This window comes from Chionomys nivalis, chromosome 5 (genome assembly GCF_950005125.1).
Source record: "Chionomys nivalis chromosome 5, mChiNiv1.1, whole genome shotgun sequence".
Taxonomy (NCBI): domain Eukaryota; kingdom Metazoa; phylum Chordata; class Mammalia; order Rodentia; family Cricetidae; genus Chionomys; species Chionomys nivalis.
Window position 1 is genome coordinate 31,988,464 of NC_080090.1, and position 17,559 is coordinate 32,006,022.

General features: G+C 37.8%; 1 protein-coding gene across 2 annotated transcripts in view; it reads left to right on the forward strand.

Moving 5' to 3' along the window:
- The window catches only part of Parg (poly(ADP-ribose) glycohydrolase), a 109,774-nt gene that overhangs the window by 25,351 nt on the left and 66,864 nt on the right, over positions 1-17,559 (forward strand). The window lies entirely within an intron of this gene.

Here is a 17,559-nt window from a genome sequence, read left to right on the forward strand (position 1 = left end):
GAGAGGCCGAGTAAGGCTGAATTTAAAGGTAATGTGCTAGTTTGTTTGGCAAAGACAATTTGAAGAAAGGATAGCCTTCAGTTTGTGGCATGGTTACAGCTCACTGTCTTACTAGGTCTGTGATAGAGTATAAAGTAGATCAGGAAAGCCGGGCGGTGGTGGTGCACGCCTTTAATCCCAGCACTTGGGAGGCAGAGGCAGGTGGATCTCTGTGAGTTCGAGACCAGCCTGGTCTACAAGAGCTAGTTCCAGGACAGGCTCCAAAACCAGAGAAACCCTGTTTGGAAAAACTTTAAAAAAAAAAAAAAAAAAAAAAAAAAGTAGATCAGGAAAACAAGAAAAATGAAGTTTGTCAAGGAATGGAAGTTTAACTTTTTTTTTTTTTTTTTTTTTTTTTGGTTTTTCGAGACAGGGTTTCTCTGTGGTTTTGGAGCCTGTCCTGGAACTAGCTCTTGTAGACCAGGCTGGTCTCGAACTCACAGAGATCTGCCTGCCTCTGCCTCCCAAGTGCTGGGATTAAAGGCGTGCGCCACCACCGCCGGGTGGAAGTTTAACTTTTTGAACAAGGAAAGTGCAGATGAAGAAGATCTGTAATTGTTAAGAAGATAAGTTTCTTTAACTACAGGAAAAGTGTCCCAAGGATAAGACTCCCACCTAAGGCACATGTGAAGTGCAAACCTGTTTTCTCTCCCTGACTACCCAGAGTCAGCACACAGCAGCTAATGCAGCAGTGCTCCGGTGGGCCAGGCCTTCTCCCAAGCTGGCAACAGAACTTGACAACATTGACCTTTTGGTACTAGTTTTTTTAACCATGAGCTATGTAAGATTTGGGGTGGGGAGGGCTGAGGTTCATAGAAATCTTCTATGCCACAGTTCCAGAAAATGCCTGAGGCCTAGCAATGCCTGACAAGGTAGTAACCTTGCAGAGTTCAGAAGAGGGCATCCAATTCCCCTGGAATTAGCATTAGAGAGGATTGTGAGCCACTGTATGGGTGCTAGGAACCAAGTACAGGGTCTTTGCAAGAACACCAAGTGCTCTTAACTGCTGGGATGTCTCCAGTCCTTTTCTAAGAACTTTGCGTATTTGCACTCATGCTCATGTACATTACTCATTTTTTAAAATGTATTTTTGGTTTTGAAGCAGGGTCTCACTTTGTAGCCCTGGCTGTCCTGGAACTCACTTTGTAGACCAGACTGATCTCCAAAGCACAGAGTTCCACCTGCCTAAAGGCATACACCACTACACTTGGCTTTACTTTACTCATTTTACATTAAATTTTGCATATAATATGAATTAAGAGCTCAGTTTTATTATACTCTAAATCTAAAAAAAGAAATATTTAGTGTGCTGTGTGTGTATACAGGGACACATCTACACACGAACATAATGTGGAGGTCAGAAAACCCCTTTCAGAGTCAGTTCTCGTCCACCATGTGGACTCTGGGAATGGAGCCCAGATCATCAAGCTTTTGAAAGGTTCCTTTATCTGCTAAACTATTTGGCCAGCCCTTGGTTTATTATTTTCTATGTGAGCATCCATTTCCAGTTAATTTTTGGGTATTTATTGTAAGAAATAGGGGTCCAGCTTCATTATTGTGGTTATAGCTAGTCAGTTGTCCAAACACCATTTGTGAGAAGCGTGTTCTCTAATTCTCTTGGTTCCCTTCTCAAAACCCAAGTTTCTTTATGTGTGGAAGTTTATCCTAGGCTTCAGTCTTGATTACTGTACCTTTGTAGTCAGCTTTACAATCAGGAAGCATGTATCTTTTAACTTGATTTTTTTCTCTGTTTATTTGGCTTTGTTGGATCTTTTGCATTTGGATATGAATTTTAGGATGTTTGTTAATTTATGCAAAAAGAAAGCTTCAGTAGGCAGCTTTTATAATCATGTTAGAATCAAAATTAATTGCACTTTGTGAGTTAGTGCCAGAATTTCAGGGTTGCTTTATTGAGCTTTTGACCCATGACAGCCATAAAGTAATTGATTCCTTATCTGTTCCTCTGACAGGAAATTGGATGTCTCAGTATCCTTGAATCTTAATGAGTCTAGTTCTTAGAGAGATTTAATTTCTGATGCAATGAAAAGTTAACCAAATTGATACAGTTTTTTCTTTGTCACTTAGTTATTGAATATAACATTTGTATTTTGTAATCTTCTTGGCTTTAAGTGGATAACTTCCTTAAACTAATATTAAATTTGATACCTTGAGATGGCAGTAAAACATCCCACTGGTACTTCTTTGACCTCGCTGGGTAGTAATTATTTCATCCTTTCATTCTTCCCCTTCCTCTCCTAATCAGAGTGCTCAGCTAGGGCTTCCCTCTTTATCTGGAGACCTTGCCCCTGGCACACACAAAGGATCAGATATATATATCATATATATATATCTAGCAAGTTTGTGTAGGTTTAGTGTAGGTCGTAAATACATGTGATTACCAAGGTGCTGATGATAGTTTTATAGCTCTTTAGGGAAAGGATTCCTTTCCATTTTAATTTACCTTGTCAACATGCAGAGGAATAAAAGAACTTAAAACAGAGAAAATACTTTCCTTCTTCTTTCTTACTGAATTCTTTTTTTAAAATATCCTTATTTTGATTGTTTTAAAAGGTATGTGCTATGCATTTTTCCCTGCTCCTCTTCTGTCCCCCCCTTCTCTTACTGTATTCTTAAGTTTGCCTGCGCATATGTTTTAAATATTATATTTGTCTCATATAATTATATTTTCATCTAAGTATATGCTTAAATGTCTTGCTTATTGTATATTAAAAATTTTTCTGTTACAGATGTATAGTTTTTAGTATTAATAATTGCATAGTAATCTATTAAATTGACATCATTTTCTCAGCTATTGCAGTGTTAGAGATTTGAGAATATCCATGTAGAATAGCTAGAGGCTTAGGGTAGTTTCTCTGCTGTGATAGAATGGCTATTCTGTCATTGTTCCTGTAGTTAACAAAAAAATTTAGATGTTTAAGATGTTTGTATGTTTACTTATCTGTCACATCTTGGAAGATTAATATAGAACTTTATTAAGTCATAGCCCGCGGGGACAGTGCTGCCCAGGCCTTCCACAGTTAGTGAGAAGTGAGTGTCAGGCATTAAAAATGGCAGTGGTAATGGAAAAGGAGTGAGTTAGTGCAAGGGGAATAGTTGTTTGGCTAGGTTTGAAATAGAAAGTGAGTTATGTATGTTTTGTGTTACCTGTATCTACCTTCTGGAGTAGGAATGCTTTTCAGTCTAAAGAGTTCATAAATATTGTTTTCTTAAAGGATTTTGAATTAGGTTTTTTAATTTATATTTTTTAACTGATAAGAATTAAAAACTATAAGAATTAAAAACTGTATGTATAGATACCAATGTGATATTTCAGTACATATTTATACTGTATAATATTTAAATCAAGTTAAACATTGATTTTCTAAAACATTCATTTCTTTATAGAGAAAACATTGAAGAACTTAACTTTTAGAAATATATAGTATATTATTGTCATCTTTTGGTCACCTTGCTACACTAACTCTTTATTTAATTATCACATTGAATGCTGAGTGCTGTGCTTTGTTAAGGAGAAAATATCCAGTGAAATTTAATATCATACTTGCATTAGTAATAAAGCTTGATTCCACATTACTGTTATTACCTTCAGACTTATGTCTTTGTTAGAATCACGGGACCCATAGTTCCAGTCGTGACACACGACCATCCTGCTTTGGAATAGAAGTAGGAGTATTGCTGAAACTGTCATTACTTTGTCAAGAGCCAGTAAAAATTACAGAGATCAATCTATTAATTTGTAATTTATAGTTATTTATATTAGGTACACCATGTTGAAATTGCAGTTATTTAATGGTTTTGCATCTTGAGTGCTAGTGGCCTTCTTTACTGCCAGCTGTTAGAAGTATTGGGAACAAATCATGTTTTTTATAGTCCTCCTGTGTGGCGTTCCACAAAATTAAACCCAAGCACTTCAATAATTTATATTCCAAATAGATCAATATTCTTACTCTGGGCATTTTTCACAGGAGGTTTAAACGGCATGCCTTATATGTTAGTGAATGCTCTCTTGTTTTAATGCATTATAAAGGAGCTTTAAACATTTCCGTCTTTTAGCACCTGTGGCATTATTTCATTTCATTCTTAATTAATTACTGAACTTGAGGTTTATTTCATACATTAAAGCCAGAGACCGAGGAGGAGCATGAATGTATGTTTAAGAGGAGCTCTTTCTGTTGCAGGAGTGGATGGTGGGTCTAGAGTGCTTTATAATTATTCATTAATCTGCACACATATTTTTAAATTTAGAATTTTCATACAATATATTTTGAGCATGTTTCCCATCCCCCACCTCCTCCCACGTCCCCTCCTCACCACCACTTACCCAAATACAATGTTCTTTTCCTTCTTGGCAAAAACAAAAACAAAAATCAAAACAAGCAAAAAGCTAATGACAAAAAATGCCAAATGAAACAAAAGGCTTTTATTAAAAAATAGTTTGTTTGATATCTATAAATTTAATGACTATATATTTCATGATAATGTGCAAAAATATTTGATATAGACAGCCTTAAATTCTAAATTGATTTATGTAACAAACTTTTTTATTGATTTTTATTGAGCTCTACATTTTTCTCTGCTCCCCTCCCTGCCTCTCCCTTCCCCCTTCAATCCTCCCACAAGGTCCCCATGCTCCCAATTTACTCAGGAGATCTTGTCTTTTTCTACTTTCTACATTCCATGTAGGTTATATCTATGTGAGTCTCTCTTAGTGTCCTCATTGTTGTCTAGGTTCTCTGGAATTGTGGTTTGTAGGCTGCTTTCTTTGCTTTATGTTTAAAAACCACTCATGAGTGAGTACATGTGATAATTGTCTTTCTGTGTCTGGGTTACCTCACTCAAAATAATGTTTTCTAGCTCCATCCATTTTCCTGCAAAATTCCAGCTGTTGTTACTTTTTTCTGCTGTGTAGTACTCCATTGTGTAAATATACCACATTTTCCTTATCCATTCTTTGGTCGAGGGGTATTTAGATTGTTTCCAGGTTCTGGCTATGACAAACAAAGCTGCTGTGAACATAGTTGAGCACATGTCCTTGTGGCACGATTGAGCATCCTTTGGATATATACCCAAAAGTGGTATTACTGGGTCTTGAGAAAGGTTGTTTCTTAATTTCCAAAGGGGTTGTACCAGCTTGCATTCCCAGCAGCAATGCAGAAGTGTTCCCTTTTCCCCACAACCTCTCCAGCATCAGTTGTCATCAGTGTTTTTGATTTTGGCCATTCTTACAGGACAACACAATTTATTATGTCCCAGGGTAAAGTATGTATTGTTGTACTGTTAAACCTATATTTAAATAAGATTTCTTAAAGTTTTGTGATTATGAGAAGCTTAAAATTATAATGTACTAGCAGAGCAAGAATATAAACCCAGAAAAACAACATAACTAATATTAAAGTAGTTTGCAAAGTTCTCACATGGGGAAATTAATGGCTTTAAGTTTTGATTAACATCTGTATTATGTGACAAAATCTTAAAATGATTAGAAAAAATTCAGCATAAAAGTTATCATTAAAGAACATAAAAGACAGTAGTGTGAGCATCTGTATCACTTGAGCTTCAATATACTTATGCATCACAGGGTATATTGTAGACTGCCTAGCCTTCCATAATATAACATTATCATGATTGTAACTATATCAAAGATACTTAGCAACATCTGTATGTTGAAGTTAATTTGCCCTTCCTCCCAGCTGGTTCTCTATAAACATTTTACTCAATGATAATATTCTTTAGACTAGTTTGAAGAAAACTAATCTAAGGCAAGTAGTTGTGGTGACCACTGTTTCAAACCTAAACAGACTTCTGTATTCAATAAAGATGTTTCTCCAGTGTAGCCCTTTGGTATTGTGGGGGTTTAGTACTACAGAAGTATGGTTTTGCTAATGAATACATACTTTATAGCTTCTGGTTTAGAATTATTAATAGATAATTTATTTCCTGGGTCTCTCCTGAAAGCTTAAAAAATTGTAAATGTCCTTGTATTTGTTATGAAGAACCTGTAGCAAATCCCTAATCAAATGAAAGCAGCCTTGGATGTTTCATAAGACTGCAGCTAATTCCTTTATCTCTGTAGCTTTTGAGCCTCTGACTTGGAGTTCTGTGGAAACTTAACCTTTTTGGACTTCTTCCCTTGGTGACTCACAGTCTCTGGAATCAATAAGGCCTGCATTTCTTTATAGCACAAGCTAATTTAATTCATGAGAACTGTGGAAGCCAAAAGGCATCTAATCAGAGTCACTAAAATATTAAAACAGATAAATTGTGACTTGTAGGTTTACATGAAATATGTCATGTTCCATCATCACTTCCACTTGGTTTATGTGCATTATTGTATTGGGGCATATGTTTAAGATTTATATTCATGGTTCTTCTAAATGTAGTTCATATCCCATAGGACACATTGCTACAACTGGAATGAGGCACTTTGCTTTGAAAGACTTATCAAGTTGTGGAAGCTCATTCTTAGTGGAGCCCTCTATGTGCCATTGATGTCATTGATGAAGTTAGAGTTATCTTTTGATTATGAAATACTAGATTGTATTTATCACTTGGCACACAAAGATGTCAGATGTTATGGGTATTCAAGAGTGGGAATCGATTCAGTAGAGTTTGTTCTGTATTCTAATAATGAAATTAATCTAGTGTATTAATGTCCTTTAGCTGCCAGCCTTTCATTTATTTATTTGAATTAAATAGTAAGTAGCTGTTCCTTTTAAATGTGACTTTAGTATTGACTTCATTATTCAGATGCCTACTCTGTTAGAGTGCAATAATTCGGTGCTTTAATCTCCCCTGTGGCTTACATCTCTCAGCATCTGTCTTTGAACTATGCTACTTTTTTGGGCGTTTGGCATTTTATGTACCCAATTTGATGTGATGCTTTAATTCCTATTAAATTAATTTTCATTTAATATTATATGTTGTGACCCATTAAGAATGAATCTTTCATAACCCTTGTTTTTGTAAGTGGAATGCCTTAGTCCCTAGTTTCCACAACTGTTCCTTGGTTATAAGAAGAGTATTATAAAAAGACATTTTCCGAAGCAAGAACCATTTCCAGCATAGTAAAATATGGGGTATTTCCAGAGCCATGGGAAGAGCAGCTCAAAGATAAACAACAGGCATCTTTCTCTGGTAGTGGAATATTGAAGCTTCTCAGTCTCTGCTATACACAACCCTTTCTTGGCTATGTTTTCTATCTCCTGCAAGAGATCTTTTCTTCTTTCATGCCTTTTGCCCAAGAATCACAGAACATTTCAGGTTCAATTTTAGCTCAAGTTCCTCCAAGATTTGCCTGTATTGGAAGAAATTCCTTATATATTTTTTTCTTTGCTGGAGCATCCTCTGTGGCTATCTGATGGAGACAGTGGTGGTCCTTACTTTTGAGAGCTTTACTTTGTACAGTATAAGCAGTACCCCTTTTCTAATTCTCATAGCCCTGCCCCCATAGCTAGACATTGTTAAAGCATTTCTGTTTTACAACTGAAAACCAGGGTGTATAGAAGAGTTTTTGTTGTTAGTGGTAGATGTTTTGTTTTGTTTCTAGAGGCAGGGTCACACTGTGTGGCCCTGGCTGGCCTGGGACTCACTATGTAGGCCAGTCTGGCCTTAAACTCACAGAGATCTATCTCCTTCTGCTTCCCAAATGCTGGAATTAAAGGTGTGCACTTCTGTGCCTTTCTTGAGAGTTGAAGAAACAACATGAAATTAGAATTTGTTAATCATTTTAGCTGCCCCAAGCCACTACTTCCAGTCAGCTGTCCTTCCCCCATCTTATCAGATGCTGTAACTTTCCTTCCTGAGCTTTCTGAAGCTCACCTCTGTCTTTACAGCGCAGTCTCCTCCATATTAGTAACAGCACAGCAGGTGTACTGCCGTCACTGCTCAGCTGACCCCGTGAGCTGTGCTGCTCTCTGAGTTCCTCTTTGAGTTACACAGTGGGCTGTCTGAAGCATATGTTCTGAAGCCTTCTAGAACATTCTCCTATTTTCAGTTCTCTTGGTCGATAATTTATGAAATTATTTTATGTTGTCTCTGCCCACCTCTCTGGCGTTGCTTCACACTACTTACTGTTTCTGGCCTCTTAGTCTAAAACTCTCATTGTGGTTCTCTGGCAAGCTGTTTGTTTCCCTTCCATCCTTAGGCTCAGCTCAGGTTTGGTGTCTCTTCCTTCCAGTCCCTCCTCCCTGTTCTTCAGTGTCCTCACAGTTCTGTCTTCTCCTCTCTGCACTTTGTCTCTCGTGTTCTGTTTGAACGTCTGTATTTTCCCTAAGACTAAGCTGCTTCCAGGTAGGACCTCTAGTGTGAGCTTTGAACCACAATCTCTGACCCATTTCAGAGTAACTGTGTAAGGTGACAGTTGGCCTCAGATTGACAACAAGTAGAGAAGGAGCCAGTAGATATACCTTAGGATTGTTGAATACGTGTTTATGGTGAAGTGTATCTCTCTAGAGGAAAGGCTTGGCAGTGTTCATGGTCATTCCTCCCAAAGCTCAACTTGATGGTCTAGACAGAGGAGGTGAACAGTGCACATTCGCAACCTGTGACTAGATTTAAGGGGAAACCAGCCTTTTGTTCTCTGAGATTCCTGAGTGCAGCAAACCCGCTTTGAGCCTATTTACTTCTTTAATTCCCAACATGGCAGAAAAAGACTACATGCCTGAATGATAGCTTAAACCTAAACTCTAATCTGGTTTTCTTGAACATTGAAGTACTACCCTGATCTTTTCATCTTCTGTCTTGTATAAGCTATAGAGCCAAAACTATTTTTAGGAAGAAATTATCTGACCATTTTTAAACACAAAAATGAATTAAGCCTGATGCAATTGAATTTTAAAAACTTAAGTACAAAGCTGATGATTTAGTTTGTGTGGTTTATAATTAACTACACATTTGACTGAGAGCCTCTAATTCTTCCCTGGATACTCAGGTGAGCATTTCTTTAGAATTGATAGCAAGTGGAACAAAATCCATGCTGCTCAGATAGTGGCCAGTGGCCACTTGTGACTGAAATGAGGTGAAACTTAAGTCGTCATTACATTCAGATTCAAACTTCAGATGCTGGGTCACAACATGTGGTGGATAGGTGACCCAGGCCACTTCTTATGGCTGCAGTTCACTAGAAACTACTGTACTAGCTCATCCCTGAGATTTCTTGGCCTTTGAGTAGCTGTTACAAGCATGTTAGGGAACCTTTTGGAATGGGCTGTTAGATTAGGGCTGCTTAGGTTCCACTTACTCCCTGTAGTTAGTTAATGCCACCCTGACTGAGGATGCTGCTTAGGTAAAAGCTGTAGAGAGGTCACATCCTCCCACTCGAGATTTCTCTTAACTTCTTAGCATTTTTTATCACATTTTGAATTTTTCTTAGACTGTATATTACTTGAAATAATTGAGTTCCTAAGTAGAATTTGAAATTGAATTAGAAATATTTTTTTTGTAGTAGTACTTTTCTTAATTGCTAATAAATTTTTCTTCTTCTAAAGAATCTGCCACCAGGGGGTGCCCATAAACCTTTTGAGAATTAGGTTTCTTTCAGATTTAATTAAAGTGAAATTCATATTGTAGTTTTGTTTATTAATACTAAGTTATCAAGAATGAAGTACTCTGTGTATGTACAGTTCTTGATTTGTATGGAATTTTTATTGTATTAATAAGTTTGGTAAGCTTTCATTGAATTCTCTTTAATTAAAAATTCAAAGTATTTCTTAGAGTATAAAAAAATCTTAAAAGAACAAACTATGCATTTTACTAGCATGAAAAGTAATGATCATACAGAAAATATGACATAGGGAAGACTTTCATGGTTTATGAAACTACAAAAGATTTCATATTCAATGAATTGGGTCTTAGAAATAATGTGACTTTTTGATAAGGGGCATATTCTGTCTCAAGAACTGGGGTGGCAATATTTTTCTCTAACTAAAAATGTTTCCAGATTGGTTGTTAATTAGAATTAAGGTAGCATAATAGTGAAATTCATCTATCCACAGAAGTCTTGAATTTTGAGAACTTTAAGCCTCTGATGGCTCATTTTCTAAAGTGAGAAATTGATGCCAATGAGAAGCTCACTAGAAGCAGCTGTGATTAGGAGTGCTGGTAAATGGGGCTTTAGTGAGGTCTGGAAGGAAGTCTTTCTTCCTTTATTTCTCCCTCCTCTCCTTGTCGTGGCTGATGAGAATTTGTTGGTATGAGTGGAGGATAGTCTAAGTCTTTGTTCAGCAGCTTGGGTGATGCATGGCACTATTCTTGGTGAAACTGGTATAAACATCTACTCACCCCCATATAGGGTCCCCAAAAGTAAAATACCACCAAAGTCTAGCTTGGTGAGTCAGTGAGTTTTATTGGGGTCATTTACATGAACAGGAGTGATTCAAAGATAGATCTCCAAAAGTCCACCTTAGCATGGGTGACTTTTCACAAAAGTTGGAAACTTGAAGCTCACTACACAGCTTGCAGGCAGCTGAGTATGTTGGTAAAGTGTCTTTTCCAGGCAATGCAACTGGGCTTATCTGAGAGCATACTCTCTGAGCTGTCCCTTCTGTTTATACAAGCATAGGGGAGAGGGGCCTGGTTAGTCTGGTCTGTTTCAGGAACTTGCTGAAGCTGTTGAGTTGTTTTCTTCCTAAGTTTAATGCACTTTCCTGCAAAATGAAATGTATCATCTGGTGGTGAATAGCTGTACAACATTGGCGCTCTAATTAGACTCCAAAAAAGCCAGAAATACCATGCGCCATCAAGGCCCAAGGTCAACCATCTGAATTTCCATCCAGAGGAGGCCACAAAAATACATGAGATGGGTTAAAATTAGATGCCATTGGAATAGTTTGATGAAGACTGTTTAGATGCAAAAGAACAGTGGTGTAAGTTGTAGGGGGATAGCTACCTTTGTTACAAAAGGCACATGGTTGAAACTGACAGGATAAAGTTAGCACAAACAGAATCACTCTCCACTGCATAGTAGAAACCATCACCTATTTGGTGAGTGCTTGAAGGCAAGAACCATATTGACACGCATGTAGAAGACCCTGGGTCTGCTAGAGCTGCTTATCACCTGCTTTTTCTTAAAAACTGGATGTCAATAAAAGAAATTAGCTAGCATGGTGTGAAGGCTTTGATTCATTTCTCATGTTTTAAAAGATTTTTAGGGACCATGGACCTTCTTGTTAGTCAGCTGAACCTTGCAGACATAATTCAACTACAAACCTTATCTTGACTTTAGGAAAGGAAATCCCTAATATTCTATCTAACTTTTTTTTTCCTCTAGGAGTAGAAAATGAAACTGAGTAGTATTCATACAATTAAGAGATTCCTTGAGCCCAGCCATAAGAAGCCCCCTTCTGATGAATTCTATGGAAGACCTGCCTATATTTTTATATCCCAGAGCAACACAGCTTTCTGAGTATGAGCTTTTTCCCTAGGGATAGCAGTGTGCACATGATGCTTTACCTGATCCCGTCTGTGCTTTTGCACTGTGTGTTAAGTTAGGTCCTATGTATACCTTTTCCATTTTTTAAATGGATGTGTTTTTTGAAAGCCTTTTTGGGATGTTGGTATATGTGTTTTATCTGATCAGGCTGCTAATTTTCTGTAGTTATTATTGTATTGGTAATGAGGTTGCCAAGCTCTCATGCTCTCCCAGAGTTCCTCTCCTTCTTTATATAATTCTGCTTAGTTAGGGTTTCTGTTACTATTATGAAAAAAGCACAACTAAAGCAACTTGGGGAGGAAAGGGTTTATTTGGTTCCACTTACACATCTTAGTCCATCACTGAAGAAAGTCAGGAGAGGAACTCAAATGGCAGGAACCTGGAGGCAGGAGCTGATGCAGAGGCCATGGAGGGGTGCTGCTTACAGACTTGCTCCTCATAGCTTGCTCAGCCAACTTTTTTTTATAGAACCCAAGATTGCCAGCCCAGGGATGGCACCACCCACCATGGGCTGGGCCCTCCCCCATCAACCACTAATTAAGAAAATGCCCTGGCAACAGACCTGTTTTTGGTTGTTTGTTTTTTTTGTTTTTTGTTTTTACATGTCAGCCAAAGTTTCCCTACCCTTCTCTCCCCCAACCAAGTCCCCATCCATTTCTCCTCTTCTGTTCCTCTTTAGATATGGGTTGGATATTCTCCCATGGATATCAGCCAGCCATATCAAGTTGCCATGAGACTAGGTACATCCTCTTCTATTAATGTTGGAAGAGCAATCCAGTAGGAAGAGCAGATTCCCAAAAGCAGGCTATAGAGTCAGCCCCTGCTCTAGCTATTAAGAGTCTCACAAGAAGACCAAATTAAGCTGGGCAGTGGTGACGCACGCCATTAATCCCAGCACTAGGGAGGCAGAGGCAGGCGGATCTTCGTGAGTTCGAGACCAGCCTGGTCTACAAGAGCTAGTTCCAGGACAGGCTCCAAAGCTACAGAGAAACCCTGTCTCGAACCGCCCCCCCCAAAATAAAAAATAAAAAAGCAAATTATATAGTTGTAACAGATATGCAGAGGGCCTACGTCAGTCCCATGCAGGCTCCCTGGTTGTCAGTTGAGTCTCTGTGAGCCCAAATTAGCTGATTATATAGGTTTTCTTGTCTGGAGCCCGACCTTATGGCGAAGTTTTCTTAACTGAGGCTTCCTCCTTTAAGATGATTCTAACTTGTGTCAAGTTTATGTAAAGCTAGCCAGCACAAACCCCTTCTGCCTTTGTCTAATGTTTAGTATTTCTAACATATACCACGTTTAGTAAATAACTCTCTTACACTACACAGTAAGTCAAATGGCAGTAATGAATGTAATTGTACTAACAAAGATAAAGCATTTACCAGTTAAAAATAGAAAGATTCCATTGCCTGCCATGCCCTCTTCATCCCACTCCAACCCCAAGCTAGAAAAAAGAACAGTGTCTGAACAGTGATATTTCCAGTCAAATAACTGTCAAATTAATCAAAGGACAAATGTAGATTATACCTAGTACAAATTAAAAGAAAAATATTTTAAAACTCAGAAAATTTCTTTTATCTTTAAACTGTATCATTTCAGATATTTTAATGTATTATGATTTTTATCAGTATTTCCCAGATATGAGTCATGGTATTTTCACAAGTCATAGGGAAATCCTGCATAACTTGTTCTAAGAGAGGGAGGGAGAGAGAAAGAGAAAGAGAGCACATGCACTTAGCATCAGAGTGGCTTGGTAGGAGCCTTTGCTTGTCTCTATGCAGACCTGAAGTCATTGGCCCTTCACATTATCTGCCCTCTGCCGTTGCATTCGTTTTGTACTTCTTTTGGTGTTATGAAAGAACGGTCTTATTTAGAGCTTCAGATTAGTTAGCTACTAATTTGTAAAGCATGCCTTCTTAAATATGAAAATATTAGATTGAGTATTTCCCAAAAGCCAGTTGTACTGTATTAAAATGTGGAGAGCGTTGTTATGGAAGCCATAATTGTGATGGCTGATACACATGAGAGATCACCCTGTGGCTGGCCTGTCAAACTTTCATGAGCCTTCAGAAATTAAGGAGAATAAGTGAGTTTGTTTTCTTGTAAGCTGTCACATTGCTCTCTTCAAAGTGTCAGCCCGAGCGGTACACAGATAAATGTTAGAAACATTCACCTTCTTTAGCTGATTCTTTACTCTTACATAATTTAGTGATACAATTTTTCTTTTCCCTCTAATGTTTAATTTTTCTGTTCTCTGAAAACATGCCTAAAGAATAAGTTGACATGAAAGATCTTACTTCTTTTAATTTTTGAAATGGGAACTTTGCTCCTTTAGGGACTTGTGATATGCTAGTGGAATTTCCAGTAGGCTTAAGATAGATTATAGAAGCTGAGCCCTGTACAGTCCAGTCATCTCTTAAGAGCCTGCCAGAGTCATTTTGCTAAGCAGTAGAGATTCTGGAAAGGAGAATGAGCTTTGTAAAATAAGCTAGCTAAGTGAGATAGATGACTGTTAAAGTATTTTTATTAACGCTGTTATATATGAACACCCCCTGTTCCAGACATGGTGAATCAGTCGTTAATCTTGTCTTAGAGGGACTTCTAGTAAGCGCTAGAAAGCGTGTCCATAAATAACAACAGAAAGCAGAAAATTTTAAGGGTCTTTTTAAGCGCAGAAAGATTGCTATAGAAAACTAGAAAGGAGAAATGGATGGACTTTGAAGCAAAATAGTACTTGAACAATACCGAGAAAATGACGCAGGTTTAGGCATTAAGGAAAGACATTGCAGTCGGAACAAATAAAGTCTGTGGTAGTACAAGTAGGTGCTGTAGAAGACTGAGTAGTTGAGCTGCCAGGTATGTACAATGAAAGGTGGGTGTGTATGTATCTGTATGGATATCATTTTTATGATATACTAAATAAGATAAGCATATAGGTCAAGATAGGCTAAATATTTTAATATTTAGGTAGACAACTAAAGCTTAATTATTTAATATTAATATTTGATATTATGTAGATACATAGATATCTTAATTCATGGAGTTTGTACTGTATTGAAAGGGTGATAAAAGCCATTGAGATGGTTTCAGGTAGGGCAGGGACGTACTAGGATGTACTTGGGCAGAAAGCAAAGGCCAGCAGTTAGATCATGCAGTATTCCTGGTAAGAGTAGATGAGGGCCTGAGTCAAAGCTTAGTGGTTAAGAGGGGTAATGAATACAGGAGCTCCTGTTGAAAACTAGTCAGTGGGATTGTTGTGTTTTATTCTTTTTAATGAGGAAGAGGCTTCAGAACAGTTGTGAATTACTGGCCCATTACCTAATACACTTTGCATTTGTGCATGGAGTTGTAGATCCCTCAAACACTATTATATACAAACCTTCAAAACTGGTATTAAGCAGAGTCATAGGATTGTCTATGGTATGGATAAGAAAAGGAAGAATTTAAGATTTTCCTTTATGTACATCTGGCTCTGTAACTCGTTTTCCAGTTTCCTGGCCAGCAAGTACCCCTGCTTATGATCTGGAAAAAAAACTCCACACCTCCAGTCTTAATGCCTGCTACTCTGGTTTTGAGTATAAAGACAACTAACTGCTTTATTTTTGAACTTTAACTTCTGAGCGTTCTTATACTTTCTCTCTTATAAGGCTCTTTCAGGATAAACTGTGCTTTTGTTATCACCAGTTGTGTGTTGGTGTGTAATTCTGTTTGGTTTTGGTCTTCGTGTGTATGCAAATGTGTGTACATGGGGCTGGGGGTAGAACTCAGGTGCCATTCCTCAGGCATAACCCACTTTAGTGGTTTGTTCTGTTGTTTTGATCTGTTTTGTTGAGATAGGCTATCTCACAGGTACCCGGGACTTGACAGCTGGGCTTGTCTAACTGTCTCGCAAACCCCAGGGTTCCACCTATCTCTCTGCCTCTCCTGCGCTACTTTTGTTGCCTTTTTTTTTTTTTTTTTTTTTAATTTTAAACTTGGTTGCCGGGTATTCAACTCAGTTCATTATGGGTACAGTGTGCACTTTACTGACAGAGCTATAGTAAACTCCCAAGCCCCACTGACTTTGTTTTACTATGGTACTGGGGGAGGGGGGGAGGCAAATCAATGACCTTGTGCTTGTTAAACAAGGACTCCACCATTGAGTACCTCCTCAGCTTTTTCATGGTTAACCAACTCTTCCTCAGTAAATGGTGAATCTTACATACTGTGCTTGGTAGTGAGGACATTAGATATTTACAGCACAATCCTTATATGTTTAACGTTTCATACATTTGAGAAGAGGGGAGAAAAACTAATAAAATAATTATAAACTTTAATAACTGCTCTTACAAGTGTGTGTGTTGAGCTATACAGTCATGGAGGGAGGATCATTAAACATGGGAGAAAATGTCACACAGAGATGAGAATGAATTCCCAAAATTTAACTAGTGGCAGTATAAAATGTAAACAAGGCAGGGGGTTACATAACATATCATAATTATGCCTGTTATTTGTTGAAAACCTCGTAATTCTGCAAGAACTACAGTTATTTTATGGATGAACAGACAGAAATGTAATGGTGTAACTTGAAATACATTTAAAGTGGATTCTTGGATTATAGAAGAGCAGATAGATATATGATAGAAGCAAATGTAATAAAAGATTAATATAGAAACTAAACATGCATTTGAGTGTTCTGTATATAGTTTTAATTTTTCTATTTAAAAAGATGTAATCTGAAGACGTATTCTGTTCTTGATATACAAATGAAATTCTCTACTGTCCTAAAGTAACCCATAAAAATGGGAAGGAAAACAGATAAAATTAGAAATGAATGTTACTTTATAAAGAAAAGACAATTGTTTTAGCCCACAGTTCAGGAGGTTCAAAGCCCTCTAGACTCAGTCATGAAAATGGTATTATGGAAGGGAGAGGAAGAGAGAGATCACATAGTGAGACAAGAAGCCAGAGACTGAAAGGGCATTTCTGTAATAACCCTCTTCTGAGAATTAGCTAAGAACTCGGGAGAATACGCTGGTGCCTCCCAAGAACAATACGCACAGTGACCTCCTGATACTTGCATATGACCTCCCATCAGTGCCTAACTGGGGACAGTCGCCCAACACACAAACCCTTGGAGGTGCATTCAATCCATAGCAGTTCATGGCTCCAAAAGCTGGAAAGCAAAATGTTCCTTGATGGTGTGTTTAAGTCACATACTAGCACTTAGTAACAATCATGAGAAAGAGGGAACCTACAGCAGCCTACTGAGTCTCAGAGGTTTGTTTTAAATGAAAAGTCAACCTGAAGAAACACCAACTGACTTGGCTTTTGGGAGGCAGAGGCAGAGGCAGGCAGATCTCTGAGTTCAAGACCTGCCTGGTCTACAGAGCTAGTTCCAGGACAACCAAGGCTACACAGAGAAACCCTGTCTCAAAAGACGAAACAAACAGAAAACCCACAAACTGTATGAGTTTATTTACATGACACAAAAGTTCGGAAATGAAGAAATGCATTAGTAGTTGCTAATGCTAGGGTCAGTGAGATGAAGGGTTTACTGTAAATGGATAGTAGAAGTTCTGTAGTGAACAGTTCTGTGTCTTCATTAGTGTTGTTACACAGAGTTATGTGATCAGCTGACATCCCATGACACATGTACTAGTTCTAATAGTGTAGTATAGGGCGTATCAAATGGGATTATTGAGGGAAAATGCATAAAAGGTATAATGAACTTTGTCATGCTATTTTTGTGATATCCTATCAATAATTGCTTCAAAAATAAAAAGGGTTTACAAAACACAAAGAAGTTATGAGCTAGAAGAGTCTGAGTGTTGTAAACAAGTCATTGATATGCTCGTAACATTTTCAGATATAGGAAAGCAATTGTCTTTACTTTAGAGCTACCAAGAAATGAATATCCACTACGGATGCATACCTTTAAGCTTTTATGTTTAGCATACTAAAAGAGGTTTATTATAAGCATATAGTCACTTAACTGTTCTGAACTGGTCAGGGCTTCACTCTGTAGCCCAGGCTGGCCTTACCTCAGGAGTGCAGGGGTTTTGGTGGTCAGCTACTATATCGTGACTTTCTCT